Source organism: Malaya genurostris, chromosome 2, assembly GCF_030247185.1.
Source record: "Malaya genurostris strain Urasoe2022 chromosome 2, Malgen_1.1, whole genome shotgun sequence".
In the NCBI taxonomy this organism is placed as follows: Eukaryota; Metazoa; Arthropoda; class Insecta; order Diptera; family Culicidae; genus Malaya; species Malaya genurostris.
The window spans coordinates 83,777,117-83,795,026 of record NC_080571.1 but is presented as its reverse complement, the minus strand read 5'-3'; the positions used below and the strand labels follow the sequence as shown (position 1 = coordinate 83,795,026).

The following is a 17,910-nucleotide window of genomic DNA, read 5'->3' as shown; positions in this document are numbered from 1 at the left end:
GAATTCAGGTGAAGAGGAAGTTTCAGGATCTAGTTTTTGGGATCCAAAACTCTGTCCAAAGTCCAAGTCTAGATTAATTAATTTATTTATTTTACTGTCTTCGATTAGAGTAAAAACTATCGCACAGATTTATTAATATCTATCTAGTCTAATAACATTAAAATTAATGTGTTTGTTCACAGTCAAATCAAACTGATGATAAACTTTATTGAATTGATTGCAGCAAACATCCATTGGATTATTTTATCCTGACTGTGTGCGATTAGATGATCGTCGTATGAAGTCCATTCTTCGCAAAGATCTTCCCGGAACATTGATATGAATCCTTGCCAAAAGTGGGGCAATCGATATTATTACTAGGCCAATCAAAAACGAAAAGTCGTAAGAATTATTTTACAGAATCCAGTTCCAGGTAAAAACTCTATAACTAATTTTGATCCGGTATCTGGGTCCAAGTTCAGAATTCATATCCATAGGTAAAGAGTTGAGGTCCAGCATCTTGTTCCAGAATCCAGGTCCAGAATCGAAGTCCCGAATTTAGTTTAAGAATTCAGATTCTACACTCAGATCTCAAATTCATATTCACAGGTTAGGTCAAGTTACTTCATTTCGGTCCAGGTTCTAAATCCAAGCAGATAATGCTGCTTCAGAGTCAGAATACAGATCCAAAGTCAGAATCTTTATCCAGAATGCCGGTACAGAGCTCGAATCAACTTCTAGGTTCACGAATCTTGTGCATATCTCGGATCTTTGTCAAGTTACCATAGTTACAAATCTTTTTCAGGATCCTAAATCCAGGTCTAGAATCCTCAGATGCAGATTTCTACTTCAAGTTCCGTCATTTGACAAATTAGATCTTTATGAATTACATCGTATGAAGGATGAAGTCACCTGTAAAATTCAAATTTTTTTGGTGTGTACACACTTAAAAAAAAACCCTGTGATTTTACCTCTTATTAGATGCACATAAATGGAGCATCACAGCTCACGCTAATTTACGTGGAAGAACATTCAATATTGTGTCTTAAATTCCATAACATGAAATTTATTGAAAAAAAATAATGAAAACTGATTGCGACCGCCGCGCGGCTTGAACCGAGAATCTTTGGATCACAAAGTACGTCTGTTAATCGACTGTGCCACAGAAGCACACATCAGCCAAGCAGAGGTGCATTTAAATGCATAGATTCGCACCGCTAGAAGAACGCAAATTACTGTCGAAATCAGTAGAATTCATGCTAATCTAACATTAAGCCATTACAAATGAAATTATCCGTCATTTGACAAATTAGGTCATTCATAGATTACATCGTATGAAGGATTAGGTCACCTGTAAAATTCAAATTTTTTTGGTGTGTAAGCTTGTTGAAATGGGTTCAGTGATCCGTCCTTTCAATCTTTGAAAGGTAAACATGCACATACACACATGCAAACAGATTCATCGAGCAGAGTCCAATGACTTATTATGCTAGGTCTCCGAGGCTCCGATCGAATGTGGGGGTTTCTAGCAACTCTATTACCATTTTATAGAGAAAAACAATACAGTACACAGTATTTGGGTCGAAAATACAGTACAATACCGTAAAATACAGTACAGATACGAGCGTTAATTGTGAACTATTTACAACAAGTGAATGTAAATAACGACTTCATCGCATCTCGTTCTTATGTAACGAGAAATAAGCCAACATAGTTGCTGAGAATAGATAGGATAATCCGGTTCTCGACTTCATGAAGTTTGTTTTAATTATTAGACCATTTACGGTAGGCGGTGACACAAGTATGACAATTAGAGGATGCCGTTTGTAGACTTCTGTGAGTTCGATTTTCGGCAGATATTCGACAAAATTTATTAACATTGCAAACTGCCGCCGCTGCACAGTGGTTCGAATCAATAAAAACGTGGTCATAAATCAGTAGCTGCCAAACCGTTCTTTTAATGCACATAGTTGCTTCTAAGAAATTATTTACATATATATACCGCGTAATTTGGTTCTATCCCTAATTGTTCATGGCCTATTTTGACAAAAAATATAATCATAGCTTTTTTTCTGAAGAGATAGGATTTTTTTTTCTTCTACAAAGTTTTAGAACTATTGAAAATAATTTACTTTGTCAAATATATCAAAAGTCTAGGTCTAGTCTGGCAACCCCCTTAAAATCAGTTCTTTATTCATAACTTGTTTCGAGTTATTTTGTTATTCATACTTTGTTTGGAATAATTGTAGAAAATAAAAAACACATATTTTTGTTGAATGTAGGCATAGGTTTGTTCTTTCCTGGCAAAGTTATACAACATTTTATCTTTTTTTACCTATGATAAAACCTTGCACGGATGCGAAATATGCAATATGCAAATACTATAAAAAAAAATCCAAGTCGAACTCGATGGAACTTTTTTTTAGGCCTTTTCAAAGTTAGTTTTAGTTATTGAATTATGACAACCCCCTTAAAACTAGTTTTCTAATCATAACTTGTTTCAAGTTTTTTTTAATCCTTACTTTGTTTGGAATAGTTGTAGAAAATATAAAATCCCCTAATTTTGTACAAGGTAATGCATAGGTTTATTCTTTTCTGGAAAAGTTATACATCATTTTACCTTTTTACCTTTTTTTATAAATATAAAAAATAGGTATAGAATTCGCTCAAACTTTAGAAAAATTTTCCGAGGCCCGAAGGGCCGAGTGTTATATACCAATCGATTCAGCTCGACGAACTGAGCAAATGTACGTGTGTGTGTCTGTATGTGTGTTGTCAACTAAGAGGTCGATATCTCAGAGATGGCTGGACCGATTTTGCTCAAACTACACGGAACGACCGAAATTAGCTCTGCGCCTAATTCGTATTACTGTTTTTGAATTAGTTGATTTTAACAACAAAATTTCCAAAATAACTATAAAATTAGTTAAAATTTAGAATTTACTGTGCTGAAAAAAACTCTTATTTTTAGAGAATGTGTTTAGTTGGCGAATATTCTGGACACAAACCAGCAATATTTCAATCCAACACGAAATTCTCATTGACAACTAATTTCGTTATCAAAATCAGAAACTTTGATTCTATTTATCTATCACCGTCATTACTGAAGGACAGCAGTGTCAAAGCAAAACAATCCATTAAAAAGCTAAAAGGGACAGTCTTGTTGAAACTACTCGCAAATTGTTTAGATGTTTTTCGCATGTGTTACGATATATCCCTGTATAAATTTCTAAACCGATATGTAAAAATGACGTAAACTGTTAGTGGAAAGTGTATTTAGTCAGAATTTGTGCGCAGTTGAAGCGATTGTGGGTAATAATGTTTTTACGCGAAACAGTGAAGTGAGTTTCGAATGTTGCACGCTAATTGTACACGTCAAATGATGTTTTTTTTTGTATCTTCTCATTCCGGGCTACGCATTCCGGTGTACTACTTGTATTCGGTTTTTGTTTTCCGAGTGCTCAAAGTTTTCAGTGAGAGAGTCGATTTCGCGAAGTCGAATGAAGAAAACAGCGATTTAGAAGTAAAATTTTCAAAAAGAAGTCTATGTTTCGCTTATGTCTTCTTCTCCAATACAACATCGAATTTATACCTGCAAAAATAGAAAAGATAACCGCGACTAAATTTTTTTCGGTAGTAGTGTGTCATCTAGTGGCTAGTAGTCATTACGGTGTTAACGAGCGCCATATAGCTGCTAATTGCAGAAACCAATTCAACCATTTATGTTGGTTGAAAACAACGTTTTATTTCTCTAATTCAACTAAAAACTTAGTTGAATGGATATGAAGCGTGCCTTAGCTAAGAAATGACAGCACGTTTAATTGGTGAATTCAACTTAAAAAAATAGCCATTTCAACAAATATTTTATTATTATTAAGAGAATTAGAATTAAAAAATCTAAACTAGCAAAAGTAAGATTTTTTTAGTAGTCTCAAAAAATAACTAACTAAAATCAGAAAATGAACTAATTTTTTCGCCAAAATGCTAATTTCGGTCTTTCCGTGTAGACGCTATTGAATGGTTTTGAGATCGAATGTTTACTTTTTGAGTTATGCGAAGTTTTATGTCAAAATTTTCATGTTTTTTGACAATATCTGTCACAATTGACCTTGAAACAGAATATTATTTAAGACTAAGATTTCACACGGTAATAGCTATCCAACAAGCCATAGATTGTCAAAATCCGTCCATTTTTAACGAAGATATCGATATTATTGTGTAAGCGACTTTTCACCATATATCAGTAGTAAGAGTTTTGAGCGCTGAATGACAAAGTAATATCTGGGACCAACGTGGACCACGATTTTTTATACAATTGTTTCTATTGACCAAAAAGACTGTGTACAGTATACTTTTTCATGATATTTTGCCCCGGACCGATTTTAGCACGGTTCGTTTTTGGCAACATAATTGTTCTAATGTGACATATCTAAACCAGATGATGGCAGCTCTTTCGAGTTGAAAGCAATTACATAATTATATTGATTTAAACTACTTACAGAAATAAATACTGGAAGAATATAACACGCATATACCATTCGAATCAGCTCGTCGAGAACTGCATGTGTGATAAATAATTTCACTCAATTTTCTCGGAGATGACTCAATCGTGTTCTACAAACTCTGATTCATATGAAAAGTTGTATCCTCCCAAACAAGGTTCCTGAATTACGTTTGGATCCGAATTCTGGTTCCGGAACTACAGGGTAACATGTGAAACGAAATTGAAATAGTTTTACTCATTTTTCTCGTAGATGGCTAAACCGATGTAAGATTCAAATAAAATCTAGGAACCATAAAAGATTAAAATGAAAGGTCTTAAGATCCTAAAAAAGTCAGATCCAATCCCTGGGATACAGGGTGATTAGTGTAAAAATGTTTATTCCACATAAATTTATCAGGTTAATCGGGTTTGTAGATTTGGATAATCGATAACCAAACAAACTTATTTCAGTTTTAGCGGTATTCAGTTTTCAATTCGGAAGATACCCAAAATTTTATTTCGCACTACGATTTCTCGAAGATGTCTACACTTATTTTCAAACAGTTTGAATCAAATGTAAACTATACAGCTCTTGAGGTGGATTTAACTGACTTCGGCTACACCGATTTTAGAATTCCGGTTCCAGTATCGAATCGTTTTTCGAAGCTCAATCGTTTTCTCAAAAAAGGCCAAATCGAATTTCAAAAACATAAACTCAAATTAAAGGATCTATGGTCCCATACAAAATTAATAAATTTCATCCGATTCTGGATTTACAAGGTGATGAGTTTTTAAAATTCATAGCGATATAAAAGATGACAATCCAAAAAAACTTCAAAGTTGGACTCAAAACTATTGTAATTTTTTCGTCATATTAATTTATGGCCATACGAATCGTTTTCGGCTATGCTGGTTCCGGTTCTGGTCGTACCGTAAATAACTGAATAGCTAGGTGGATTAAGCACGTTTTTTTTACCTAGGAAATCTTGTGCCGAAGCGAAATATGCAACCTAATGCAGCAAACTTTTACAATACTTATAGGAAAATACATTCCTAATCCAATTTATTTTCCAATGAGAATATTTTGAGTACTATTCGTGTGACTCATTTTCACTATGGTTATGCTGAAATCATGAATGACTAAGAAGCGGAGGGCGTCACGCGTCTGCTATTTCTGTAACTCACTTTTGTAGGGAGCGTCGCACGATCAACATCTCGTCTTAAAAATCGTGTTGCTTCGCGATAACTCAATTTATTTACACCCCTAAACATGGAATCTCTTTGTAAAGGTTTGTACTTTGACAATACTTTATCATATTTTGTTCAGAAAACATTCTTCCATTTTTAAATATGTGTTGAACTTTTGATAATTTTTCGGATTTTCAATAATTAAAACTAACCCCAAGTTTGTATATATCGACTGATTTGGAGTTTTATCGGAAAAAATGCGGCTTTCTCAGTCAAATAGATATAGGCAAAGGATTTGTTTATAAAATTGCAATTTTATAAACAAATCGTTTGCCTAAATCTATTTGACTGAGAAAGCCGCATTTTTCCGATAAAATTAAAACTAACTTTGAAAAGATCTAAAAAACTGCATCGAGTTCCACTTAGATTTTTTCTAATATTAATAATTGTCAAAAAGTAAACAAAATAAAAGTGCAAGCATGAGCTTGTGCATGCGTGTTTACGCGCGTCCAGACTGGTAGTCGCTGGTTGCACTCCTCCTCGGAAATCGGATAGAAAGTATTGGGAAAAGTTACTCATTTAAATGCTATCTAAAACTTTGTAGTAGATACTTAGGTAATAGAGGTAGATTTTACGTAGATAAATCCAAAAAAAAACTGTTTTTCAAATGAAGGGAATATGTCTTAAAAAACAATATTTTTACATCTTTTATATCTTCATCAAATATACTTCAAATTTTTTTTTCTTCTAAATGAGTTAGATTTTTTTTTCATTCGAAATTGGTACTACCTCCTTAAGAAAAATTAAGGCGCCACTTTCAAAAGAAGCGTTATATAATCTTGTAAAACTTCTTCGAAGACACGTTAGCTCTTAAAAATCAGTGAAACTCAGTACAGACTTTTAACCATCTTTTTCTAGTTTTGGACCACTGTGCGCCGTTTTTCCTGTAGAGTGCCTATAACCAGAGTGACGACATCTCATCCGTAATGCTGGCAACAACTCAAAACGTTTGATCCGAAATGTTGACAGTTTCGTATTGTATTTCACAGGTCGTTTGCTCGTTTGGAACAAAGCTGTCATTCCAAACGAACAGCTGTCGTCACTCTGGTTTAAGGCACTCTAATTGCCTGAATACGCTGACTTTTTAGATCCGTTCGAAATTCTACCTGGCAGCTTTGATTGCGATTGTATAAGTCGTTTCTTTTCCGTAAGTAGTCAAAATATTTCATCACGATGGTATTTTGTGAAGCAATGTTTAACAATATCGAACCAGGCTGAGTAAATCTAATTGATAATTTTAACTGATTTTTCTTGTGATGTCTCATGCATAGATCCGGATATTTAAAAAAAAAAACACTAAGCACTTTTCGAAAGAATACGGCGGATCACTAATCTTATCATACCGGGTATTGGTTTTATCCGCCTCGGCAAATTCCACCAGCTATCAAACTCAAACTGTTTCATTATTCAAACGTCTCAACGCTCGGTCTTAGTCGGTCAAAACGTCGAAGCTAAGAGCTACAGGGGGAAAGTGGAAATCCTTGCAGTATAAACAATCCCGTGTTTTTATGAATGCAAACATCCGCTCCAGTCAGTGCAACCGACGATCACTGCAACGGATGCAACGCGATTTGTGGAAGTAGCGATTCAAATTTCACTGTGACTAACTAATTCAGCAAACTGGAAATGTCACAGAAACCGAAAACTGTTTGTAAACAACGAACGGTTTTCTTGTGCTGTTGGTTTTGTTTTGTCGATTTAGCAGAACTGCATTAGTTTTAGCGGAAAGAATCGAAGGGGATATGATATCCAATCTCGTTTTCGTTTAATTTCCTGCGCAAATATTAGTCATTTACAATGTGGCAAACTAAATGGTGAAAAGTGAGCGCTGTTATTCCGAAAGACGAAAACGAAAAAAAAAAAATCAACAACATTCACTCGCCATCTTTGATGGGGTTAGTTGCCAAATCCTGAAAGGCTTCAGGTTAGCATTTGATTATGCCCTTCAGTTCTCACAGGAATTTTGGCGTTTTCCCAGACGGGTTTACATTTTATTTCAACATGTTTATCACAACAAAAAAAACGATAGGGCAAATCTTGTTGATCTAACGGAAATGAACCGATGATTATTGTTTATTTTCGGTTAGAATAAAATCTAATCGTTCGTGCCAAGTAGTCTTTCAAGTCGCACCAGAATTGAAGGTATTAGGAAATTTTCCTTATAAACATCCAATGCCTACTAGAGTCTCTTTGGTGTCGTCACAGCGGAAGAGGCTACTCGTCGAAATGTGGGACACCGCGTGTGTGTGTGTGTTTGATAAATGACAGGTCGCTGTCGAGATAGATTTAGTTATTTTTTTATATCTTCTATTGTGTTACAATTCAGATCTATCTTTTGTCAGCTAATCAAGCGCAATTTTGCGCGTTTGCAGCCCAGCCAGTTTGGCAAAAATCCTCGCTACTCGGATGATTTAATTGGATCATAATGCAGAGCGTCGCGGTTCGCATGGATCGTGCGATGCTTATTTTTCGTATCATTTGCCAAGCTGACCTTTAGAGAGTTCGTTCATACGGCTGGTAGGTAGGATTTCGGCGTCGCTTCCCAAAGTGCACGCCATACTAAATACCGGTTGATGTTTGGCGCGCGCATTCCACGACCTATTCCGGACTTCAGTGCTCGAGCAGCTGGGATCGTACCGAAAAATAAACATCATGATCGTATGTGCTGACCTTCCCGTGTGGACACTGTTTGTGAATGAACGTGATCTCGTAGTTTGATTCGAATTGTGAAGAGTGACAAACGCGATTTCTGACGCGATGTTTATTCGAAAGTGGAATCCATTCAATGCAGTATGAGGGAAGGGTTTGGTTTAATTGAATCTTGAAAGTGTAAGACGTTGGATTATTGAAATCGATCCAATCAGCCTAAGGTGATTAACTGTGGGCTAAAAATAATTCGCATAACGCACGCATTCCAATGCGTCACTCGCATTAACGAACTGTTGAGTTTTTAAAGATTTGACGCATAAACTCGTGAGCTGCTTCGGGTAATGTCGAGCCGGTATTTTTTCCGACAGTAAATTTATTTGGAGGACCAGGTGCTGGAGATGTCCTTGGGTACCGCTTTTATCATATTATTACAAGAAGATGTACGAGGCGTAGGAGATACGCATGGTTTTGTGTAAGTAGGCTAATCATATTTTTAGCAAGAGGCTGGGGTTCACCAAGAGATTGATAGTACCCACTATCTTTTTCCGGCCTAAGAATAGATTTCCTGGGTTCCTGCTTCTATGTCGATTCTCTTTCAGTTAGCAGATTTTTTCAACGTTTCACATCTGATTACTCTATTTTACAAAACTACCTCTTCGTTCAACCAAAAGGTTTTTTTTTTCAAACGTATTTTATCATAATTTTACGACAAGATGATTTTTTATCTATTTTAATTTTTTAAACTTCTGAGAAAAGTTTAAATTGGTATTTATCTATTTTTTATTTATTTTTAATTGATAATGTTAACTTGAAGGTATTAGAAAATTTCTACGCTATTTCTACGATAAAGTTGGGTATTAATTTGATTTTTTGACATAGTAAGGTTAAGATGATAACAAAATTCATTATAGTGACGTAGTATTCGATTGACAGGAGCATTCTTTGCATAATTTGTTCTATTGTGTTGTTCTGAAACTAATTTTAACCTTTGTAATTGATGGTCAGGTATATGAAAATTTAATTGTGTTTATTGTACACTCTGGGAAATAATGTCGTTAATAAAATAAAACCTTAAAAGATTACGACGTTCTTTAGGTGTAGGGGAAGGTGTTCGGGGGCCGGCACCCAACCGTAACTTTTGACAGAAAGCAGATAGTGCCTTGCAGAAAAAAAATATATAAAAATATGTTTATAGAAAAAAAACAATACAAACAGTAACTGCTTTTTATCCTAAATCAATTATTTTTGGCATCCCTCTTAAATCAGAACCGCGAGAGCGTTCGATTGTACTTAGCTAATGGCTTGCCTTTCTTTTTTTTTACTTCTGTGGGGTTATCGATCGCAAATCAAATAGCGTGCTATTATTCCGGCAATGTTCAAGTGATAACAATAGCCCATATTAAGGAAGCCAAAATCAAGTCACGAGTCAATGGAATCGATATCGCTTCCAAGCTTTGTGCGAAAGTAAATGACCTTCCCCCATCGAGAATGCCGATAACAGTGGCAACGCGTGAGCGACGAAACCATGCGGGAGCAATCCGGCGAAGGAATGTCATCAACGGGAGAAATGGCAGGGGAACAGTGATATATGATGTTATTCTTTCTGGCCAAGTATGTGAAACCGATAACGGTCTGATCGGTGCCACTTGCGATTATATTGTTTAACAAGGTGTCATATCATATGCGTTCTTTGTGTACATCCATTCATTCATTAAGCCTATTATTTTCTTAGAATAGAGTCATCTTCAAGGTGATATTGATGTCTTACTTCATGAGGTTTTTTGTGCATCAAAGGCACGAAGCATCATTGCAGCATTTAAGTTCATTCACCATTCCCAAACCTGATAGCTTTGGAGTAATTGACCTTGATCTCTCGACCTAGTTTGGTCGGTTATTTTTAATTCTTTTTTTGCTAAACATTTTGTTCAATCCGGTAGAGCATTTCTGAACAGAAATGTACGTACAAGATCAATCCCATTCACTCTAAACGACGTCTTCTTATCGCCATCGGCAGCTGCAACTAGACTGAAGAAGTTTTACATAGTTCATGAAACAGGCAAAAAAAACCGGGAAGACAATCCATGATGAAAAATTAATTACTTATTTTGCTGATAGTGGATTCGCATGTCGTCGAGCTACTTCAAATAATAAATAATCGTTCGTTCGTTGGGTTTATGATAGTAAAACGTGTAGCTAGCAACAGAGTATTCTGTTTAACTGCGTAATCTGCGGTTAGTAGTGCAGCTGAAGCTGAAATCAAAGCAGGTGTCGTCGTCGTCGTCGTCGTAATCAAGAGGGCCAATGGCGCGAATGACGTATGTTTTTCTCCGTCATCAATATTGTTGTAGCGTTCAGTTTTTGTAATATGATTTATGGTAATGAATTATTTGAAACTTAACGCGAAAATCTGTATGTGAGATTGAGATTTTTAATTCATTATTGCAAAAAATTCTAATTGATTGAATTAAAAGTGTTTATTTGATGAAACTACCTTAGATCAGTTTCAGTTTCCTCAAGCGAAAACGACATTAAAAAGCGTCCGTAGCAGTGTTATTAGCTAAAATTATGACTTATGATGGGAACTTTGAATTCCAAAACACTGATATGAATCGATACGCAAAAAACAGCAGAATCTCAAAGACTGTACACGAAACGGCTTATCAATAGTCGTCTGAAAACACAATGATGGACTTCAAAATCGGATTTATTTCAAAATGAAATCACTGTTGATTTGAAGTATATATACATTGCTGCTTTGATGAAATATCTAATTTGACAAAAACTTGTCATTTTCTGCCATTAAAAATGATGAAAATGACAGGAAGACTGCACTTGAGTGCAAAAAACTATGGATTTCTAGCAAAAATTATGCTACATTTGTTTGAAATGCACAATGTTTCAGTTAGGTTTTGCATGAATTGCATGACGAGTGTATCGAAAATAAGCTATCCACATACATTTGTGTTGTACGCATGTATTTGTGATGGTTTTTTATGTTCAGATCATAGCATGCTGTGCGTTTGGCTGTCAGCTTTCGTTTGTTTACTTGTTTGTGTGGTTGAAATTCTGCGTTTTCAAAATGTCGCGTATTGGAAAGGAAGTGAAAATTAAGGTTCTGGACACATGGCTAAGTGAGAAGGGTATTACCAAATACAAATAATAATACCCCTAAGTCCCATACAAACGAACCGCCAATGTTTGCTTCACAGCCTGAACAAGTAAGCCTAGCAAATTACTCCCTTTCATTGCGATAGTTTGAAAATGTGGAAGGAGATCGTTTCTGGCAACGCTTTATGCTAGTTGCTACGGTGCAAAACAAACTTGTTTGTTTATGTTTATCGTTGCTGTATTAAACTGCAACAATCAGTCTAAATATCACCGGCACTAGCACAAAAGATGAAAAATGAACACAAACACCCACGAATCTACAAATACCAATACAGCTAGTAGTATATTCATGGTGGCTTAACCATTCTAGATTATTGTTTAACTTACATTTCGCTTGTGATCTTGATTATCAGATAAAAACAGTTTGTTTATTTATTTTTCACTATAATAAACAGTAACTATGGTGAATTCTTACCCTTCAGTGTTGCTAGTTTTATAGAAAACTCGTTAAAGTACATTGTCACTCTGACAGTGTATCATGACAGTGTACCGCACGATGCAAAATGTGTCCTTGAAAATTTGTCGAAGTATTCCGTATTATAATTTGTATTTGGTATTACTATGCGAAAATTGGCGAAGCGGTTTGGAATTCATCATGCTAGTGTTAAAACCATCATTAAAACTGTCATTATCTCCAGTGGGCTTTTCCACTTTTACCAATAATACCAATAATACCAATAATACCAATAATACCAATAACACCAATAATACCAATAATACCAATAATACCAATAATACCAATAATACCAATAATACCAATAATACCAATAATACCAATAATACCAATAATACCAATAATACCAATAATACCAATAATACCAATAATACCAATAATACCAATAATACCAATAATACCAATAATACCAATAATACCAATAATACCAATAATACCAATAATACCAATAATACCAATAATACCAATAATACCAATAATACCAATAATACCAATAATACCAATAATACCAATAATACCAATAATACCAATAATACCAATAATACCAATAATACCAATAACACCAATAATACCAATAATACCAATAATACCAATAATACCAATAATACCAATAATACCAATAATACCAATAATACCAATAATACCAATAATACCAATAATACCAATAATACCAATAATACCAATAATACCAATAATAACAATAATACCAATAATACCAATAATACCAATAACACCAATAATACCAATAATACCAATAATACCAATAATACCAATAATACCAATAATACCAATAATACCAATAATACCAATAATACCAATAATACCAATAATACCAATAATACCAATAATACCAATAATACCAATAATACCAATAATACCAATAATACCAATAATACCAATAATACCAATAATACCAATAACACCAATAATACCAATAATACCAATAAAACCATTAATACCAATAATAACAATAATAAAAATAATATAAAATGTATCATTTGGATATTCTGCAATCTGTTGGTACAAAAGATGAGGAGGTTTTATGCCTACTGGAGACATAGTGATAGATTGATAATAACTTATCTCCAGTGGGCTTTTCCCTGCTCCAGAAATAAAATAAATAAATTAAATAAAATAACAATAATAAGAATAATAACAATAGTAACAATAATAACAATGATAACAATAATAACAATAATAATAATAATAACAATAATAACAATAATAACAATAATAACAATAATAACAATAATAACAATAATAACAATAATAACAATAATAACAATAATAACAATAATAACAATAATAACAATAATAACAATAATAACAATAATAACAATAATAACAATAATAACAATAATAACAATAATAAAAATAATAACAATAATAACAATAATAACAATAATAACAATAATAACAATAATAACAATAATAACAATAATAACAATAATCTCAAAAATTCAAAAAAAAATTAAAATAACGAAAACTCCAAAAATACCAAAAATACTAAAAGCACCAAAAAATACTGGAAATACAAAAAATACAAAAGATACAAAAAATACGAAAAAATACAAAAAATACAAAAAATACAAAAAATACAAAAAATACAAAAAATACAAAAAATACAAAAAATACAAAAAATACAAAAAATACAAAAAATACAAAAAATACAAAAAATACAAAAAATACAAAAAATACAAAAAATACAAAAAATACAAAAAATACAAAAAATACAAAAAATACAAAAAATACAAAAAATACAAAAAATACAAAAAATACAAAAAATACAAAAAATACAAAAAATACAAAAAATACAAAAAATACAAAAAATAAAAAAAAAATACAAAAAATACAAAAAATACAAAAAATACAAAAAATACAAAAAATACAAAAAATACAAAAAATACAAAAAATACAAAAAATACAAAAAATACAAAAAATACAAAAAATACAAAAAACACAAAAAATACAAAAAATACAAAAAAATACAAAAAATACAAAAAATACAAAACATACAAAAAATACAAAAAATACAAAAAATACAAAAAATACAAAAAATACAAAAAATACAAAAAATACAAAAAATACAAAAAATACAAAAAATACAAAAAATACAAAAAATACAAAAAATACAAAAAATACAAAAAAAAACAAAAAATACAAAAAATACAAAAAATACAAAAAGTACATAAAATACAAAAAATACAAAAAAATACAAAAAATACAAAAAATACAAAAAAATACAGAAAAATACAAAAAATACAAAAAATACAAAAAATACAAAAAATACAAAAAATACAAAAAATACAAAAAATACAAAAAATACGAAAAATACCAAAAATACAAAAAATACAAAAAATACAAAAAATACAAAAAATACAAAAAATACAAAAAATACAAAAAATACAAAAGTACAACAAAATACAAAAAATATAAAGAATATCAAAACACGACAATTATTTTCTTCGGTTTATACGTTTCGTCTCCGACTCCTCTGTGCGTAGCAGTTCACGTTTAAACTAAACTCATTTAATTTTAACATTCCAATCGTCATAGTGTAACAGCATAATTAAACGGTAATCAGCGTATTAAAATGATAATTAAAAAGTTTAATTCTTCATAGAATGTTTATAACGACCTAAGTGCAAATGACTTCTCTTTGTTTACTTTCTCTTTCAATTATTACGGTACTTGTTGAGAAGGATTTCTCTTTATTTGCACAACATAATAACTGAAACTATCACTTTTTAACTTTCACTGAAGAAATTTTAGAAATCTATAGGACTATTACATAATAATCGGAAGAGAAAGTAAACAAAGAGAATTTTTCATTCGCACTCAGTTCGTGATGAAAATTCTTTACAGAATTACTAGTTTAAAAAAAATCAGCTAACTATTCTGTCAAAAATGGTGATGACAATCTGCTGCCAATGCCACTCATCAGTTTAGAATATACTGCCAAGCAGACGTTAAATTATTTCTATTTAAGGCACTTCATCTTATGCCGAAGCACAGTATGTTTACTGTTGATGTTCCGAAAGTAAACAAGTGATCTAGTGATTTCGGATACAAATAACTGATTCGTACAAAGGACACATGACTATTGCAAAGCTTCTGAAATTCGATTCGTTGACAATCGCAAACCTGGTTCGCGAATAGTTAGAATTTTCGCGAAGCACGAGCAAAATTCTGATGCGACAATTGAAGAGCAAATAAGCTATTTCAGGTATGCGTGGCAAGTCATCAGACATAACTCCGATAACACTCTGTATACGTTTTTTTCATGTGACAAACCGTTGATTTTGCCCGGATGTAGAGATACCAACTCGACTCAAGACTAACTTTCAAAAAGGGCAGACGCACTTTTGGCAAGGGTTTACGTCAAATCGTTGTATGACAGTTTTTCTTTCATTTTATTCACGTGTCGCAAAGTTTACACAATTTATGTAACACTTTTCGGAGTTGATGGCACCTTTTGATGGCTTGAATAGTTTTACTTTGTTTCTTATCTTTTCTATCAATTACTGAGCAGGTTTCACGTTTACCACAAATTTCTTTAACTTTCGATAAGTACTGTAAAGTCCATGATCAGTACTGTAAAGTCCATGTCTTGAGTCAAATTTGCAAAACAAATGGTTTACCATGCTGAAGACGTGTGTAAAGTTATATCCAAATTGGATCAAGTCGATATAGATTTTACCAGCTTTTCTACTGTTAATATTCTGGAATTGCTCCGGTTATGCTGAAGCCCAGTACTCATATTTATGGTCCTGCCTAGCCTAGCTCAGATCGTGCGAAGACAGTAGGACGAGCGAAAGTAGGGCAAACATAAATATAACTACTACACAATGTCCTTTCGCTAGCACCGCCTCTACAGGGCTAGTTGCCCTTAGGTGTCTCAAGTGCAGAATATTTTCCATTATTTGTTTGACACATTGCTTCGATGACACCGCCGGAATTTTCTCCCGAGTGCGGTCAGGCACAGGAAAAAAATGAAATAAACAAAAGCAAACGAATCCGCACTCAAGTCACGAGTGGCTTTGTGAAAAAAGTTAAAAGTATCCTCAGCCACCCCGGGATTGTATCTTTCGTTTTTGTTGAAGTTGGATAGGAAAATATGGTGCAATATATTAGCACGTCTTTGTCAGAGTTGGTGCTATTCATCGGGTGAGCAGAACTCGAATCCTCGCACGTAACAGGGGATGCTGCAACGTTTATTCGATCTACGCCAATGCTGCGGTCAATTTGGCCAGACAAACGGAACACACACAAAAAAAAAACACGTGTTTCAGTTGATTGGGATAATTAAGCAATTAAACGTCAATGTCATCACGGCTCGGTTGTTATCGATAAATGAAGGGTCGTACGACATCCCAGATCTGTGCAAAGGCCTACTACGCCCACTGTCGAATACCGACCTATAGTCGTTCGTTGGGAACTCGATAAATTTTCCAGTTCGTTGTGCCATTTTTCTGTGTAAAGTTTTATTCAATTAATGATTGTTTTTTCTCTCTCCTTCTCTTTTCTCATTGCAGATTCATTGCATTGTTGCGGGTATTAATCGGATAAAACCGCATGGACGCCTTTTCAACGAAACGTAAGCAACATTACACAACCGGTGACTTCAGTTCGCCAGCCCCATATTCTAAACAGACACAGAGGAAACGGAACGTGCTTTCCAAGCAAGAGGTTAGTAGCAATGACTTGGTTTGGGATTATTTGTATAGGGATCGACATGTACGTGTACAATCATGCAATGCAGTGCAGTGCTGGGCGAGTAATTAATTGGCAAGACGAGAACGATATGCTCTGGCGAAGTGTTCTGTGTGGATTTATTGGGAGAATTTATTGTTAATTAATGTAAATTTAAGGTTTGGTTGAAAAACGCAGAATTTATCCTTTATTGCTGGATAAATCTTCGAGAAAAAAAGTACGGATGTGTAATGTCAGAGACATAACTGGATGTCGTGAATACGAATAAAACTGACACTCTTTCTTTATACTTCCGAATATCAATTAGTTGATCGATTGTGTGAATTGTGCAAGCTTTCCTCTTTCTCACGACTACAATTTGAAACGATACACCTAAACTGAAGTACAGATTAGTTACATTAAACATTCTGATCAACAATTGAGTATTACGCATTACAGTTCTTTATGATAAAATAATGGTGCTTCAGAAAAGGGCCAAATTTTTTAATTCTATAAGATATTAAACATTGCTTGGATATGAACGGTATTAAACACTGTTGCGAATTTTGCACTGCGAAAATTGCACAAAGGTAATCAAATTATGTCAGTTGGTGCACTGATGGTTTTATTTTCCGATTTGCAAAGAAGCAATCTTTATAGTTCTTTAGATAACATTTGGAGCCATTAGAAGGGCTGATTTTGCATAATGTTCCCAATTGTTGTCCATTTTTCGTTTTATTTTGCTCCAATACAAACGACCAGCAGCATGAGATGCAATCGATCTTTTTTGAAGGGAAACTGATTAAATAACGTGCTTAATCCACCTAGCAGTGAGATGATACCTTTTTTTATCAATCCGAATGTGTTTTTTGCATGAATATTCTTCGGTGTTTCAGTTTTCATGACATTATTCTAATGTCCGTCGATTTAAGTGGCAATTTGCGATTTTAATCACTCATTACTCTGTAATGTCGAAACTGCAAATCGGATCGAATTTGAATCTAAAAGTGTAACAATCGATTAAACATTCCATGATATGTCGAAGTAATTTCCGCTTTAGAGTTTACGGTAATTTAAGATACTTCCAGAGCCGGTATTCAGGAACCAGTATAATCCAAACCGATTTGTATTTTAAAGCTTTTCGGGATTGTCATCTTCTATATCGCTTAGAATTTTAAAAATTCATCCTCCTACAATTCCAGAATCGGAAGTCAGAATTGGATAAAATTGGATTTAT

The 17,910-nt window shown here is 33.4% G+C and overlaps 1 protein-coding gene across 12 annotated transcripts in view; it reads left to right on the top strand.

The window, feature by feature from the left end:
* The window catches only part of LOC131430898 (uncharacterized), a 128,902-nt gene that overhangs the window by 83,383 nt on the left and 27,609 nt on the right, over positions 1–17,910 (top strand). For all 12 annotated transcript variants that reach the window (XM_058596156.1, XM_058596154.1, XM_058596155.1 and 9 more), the window contains one exon: positions 16,517–16,670. The gene's annotated coding sequence lies outside the window, so the exon portion shown is untranslated. The remainder of the gene's footprint in view (positions 1–16,516; positions 16,671–17,910) is intronic.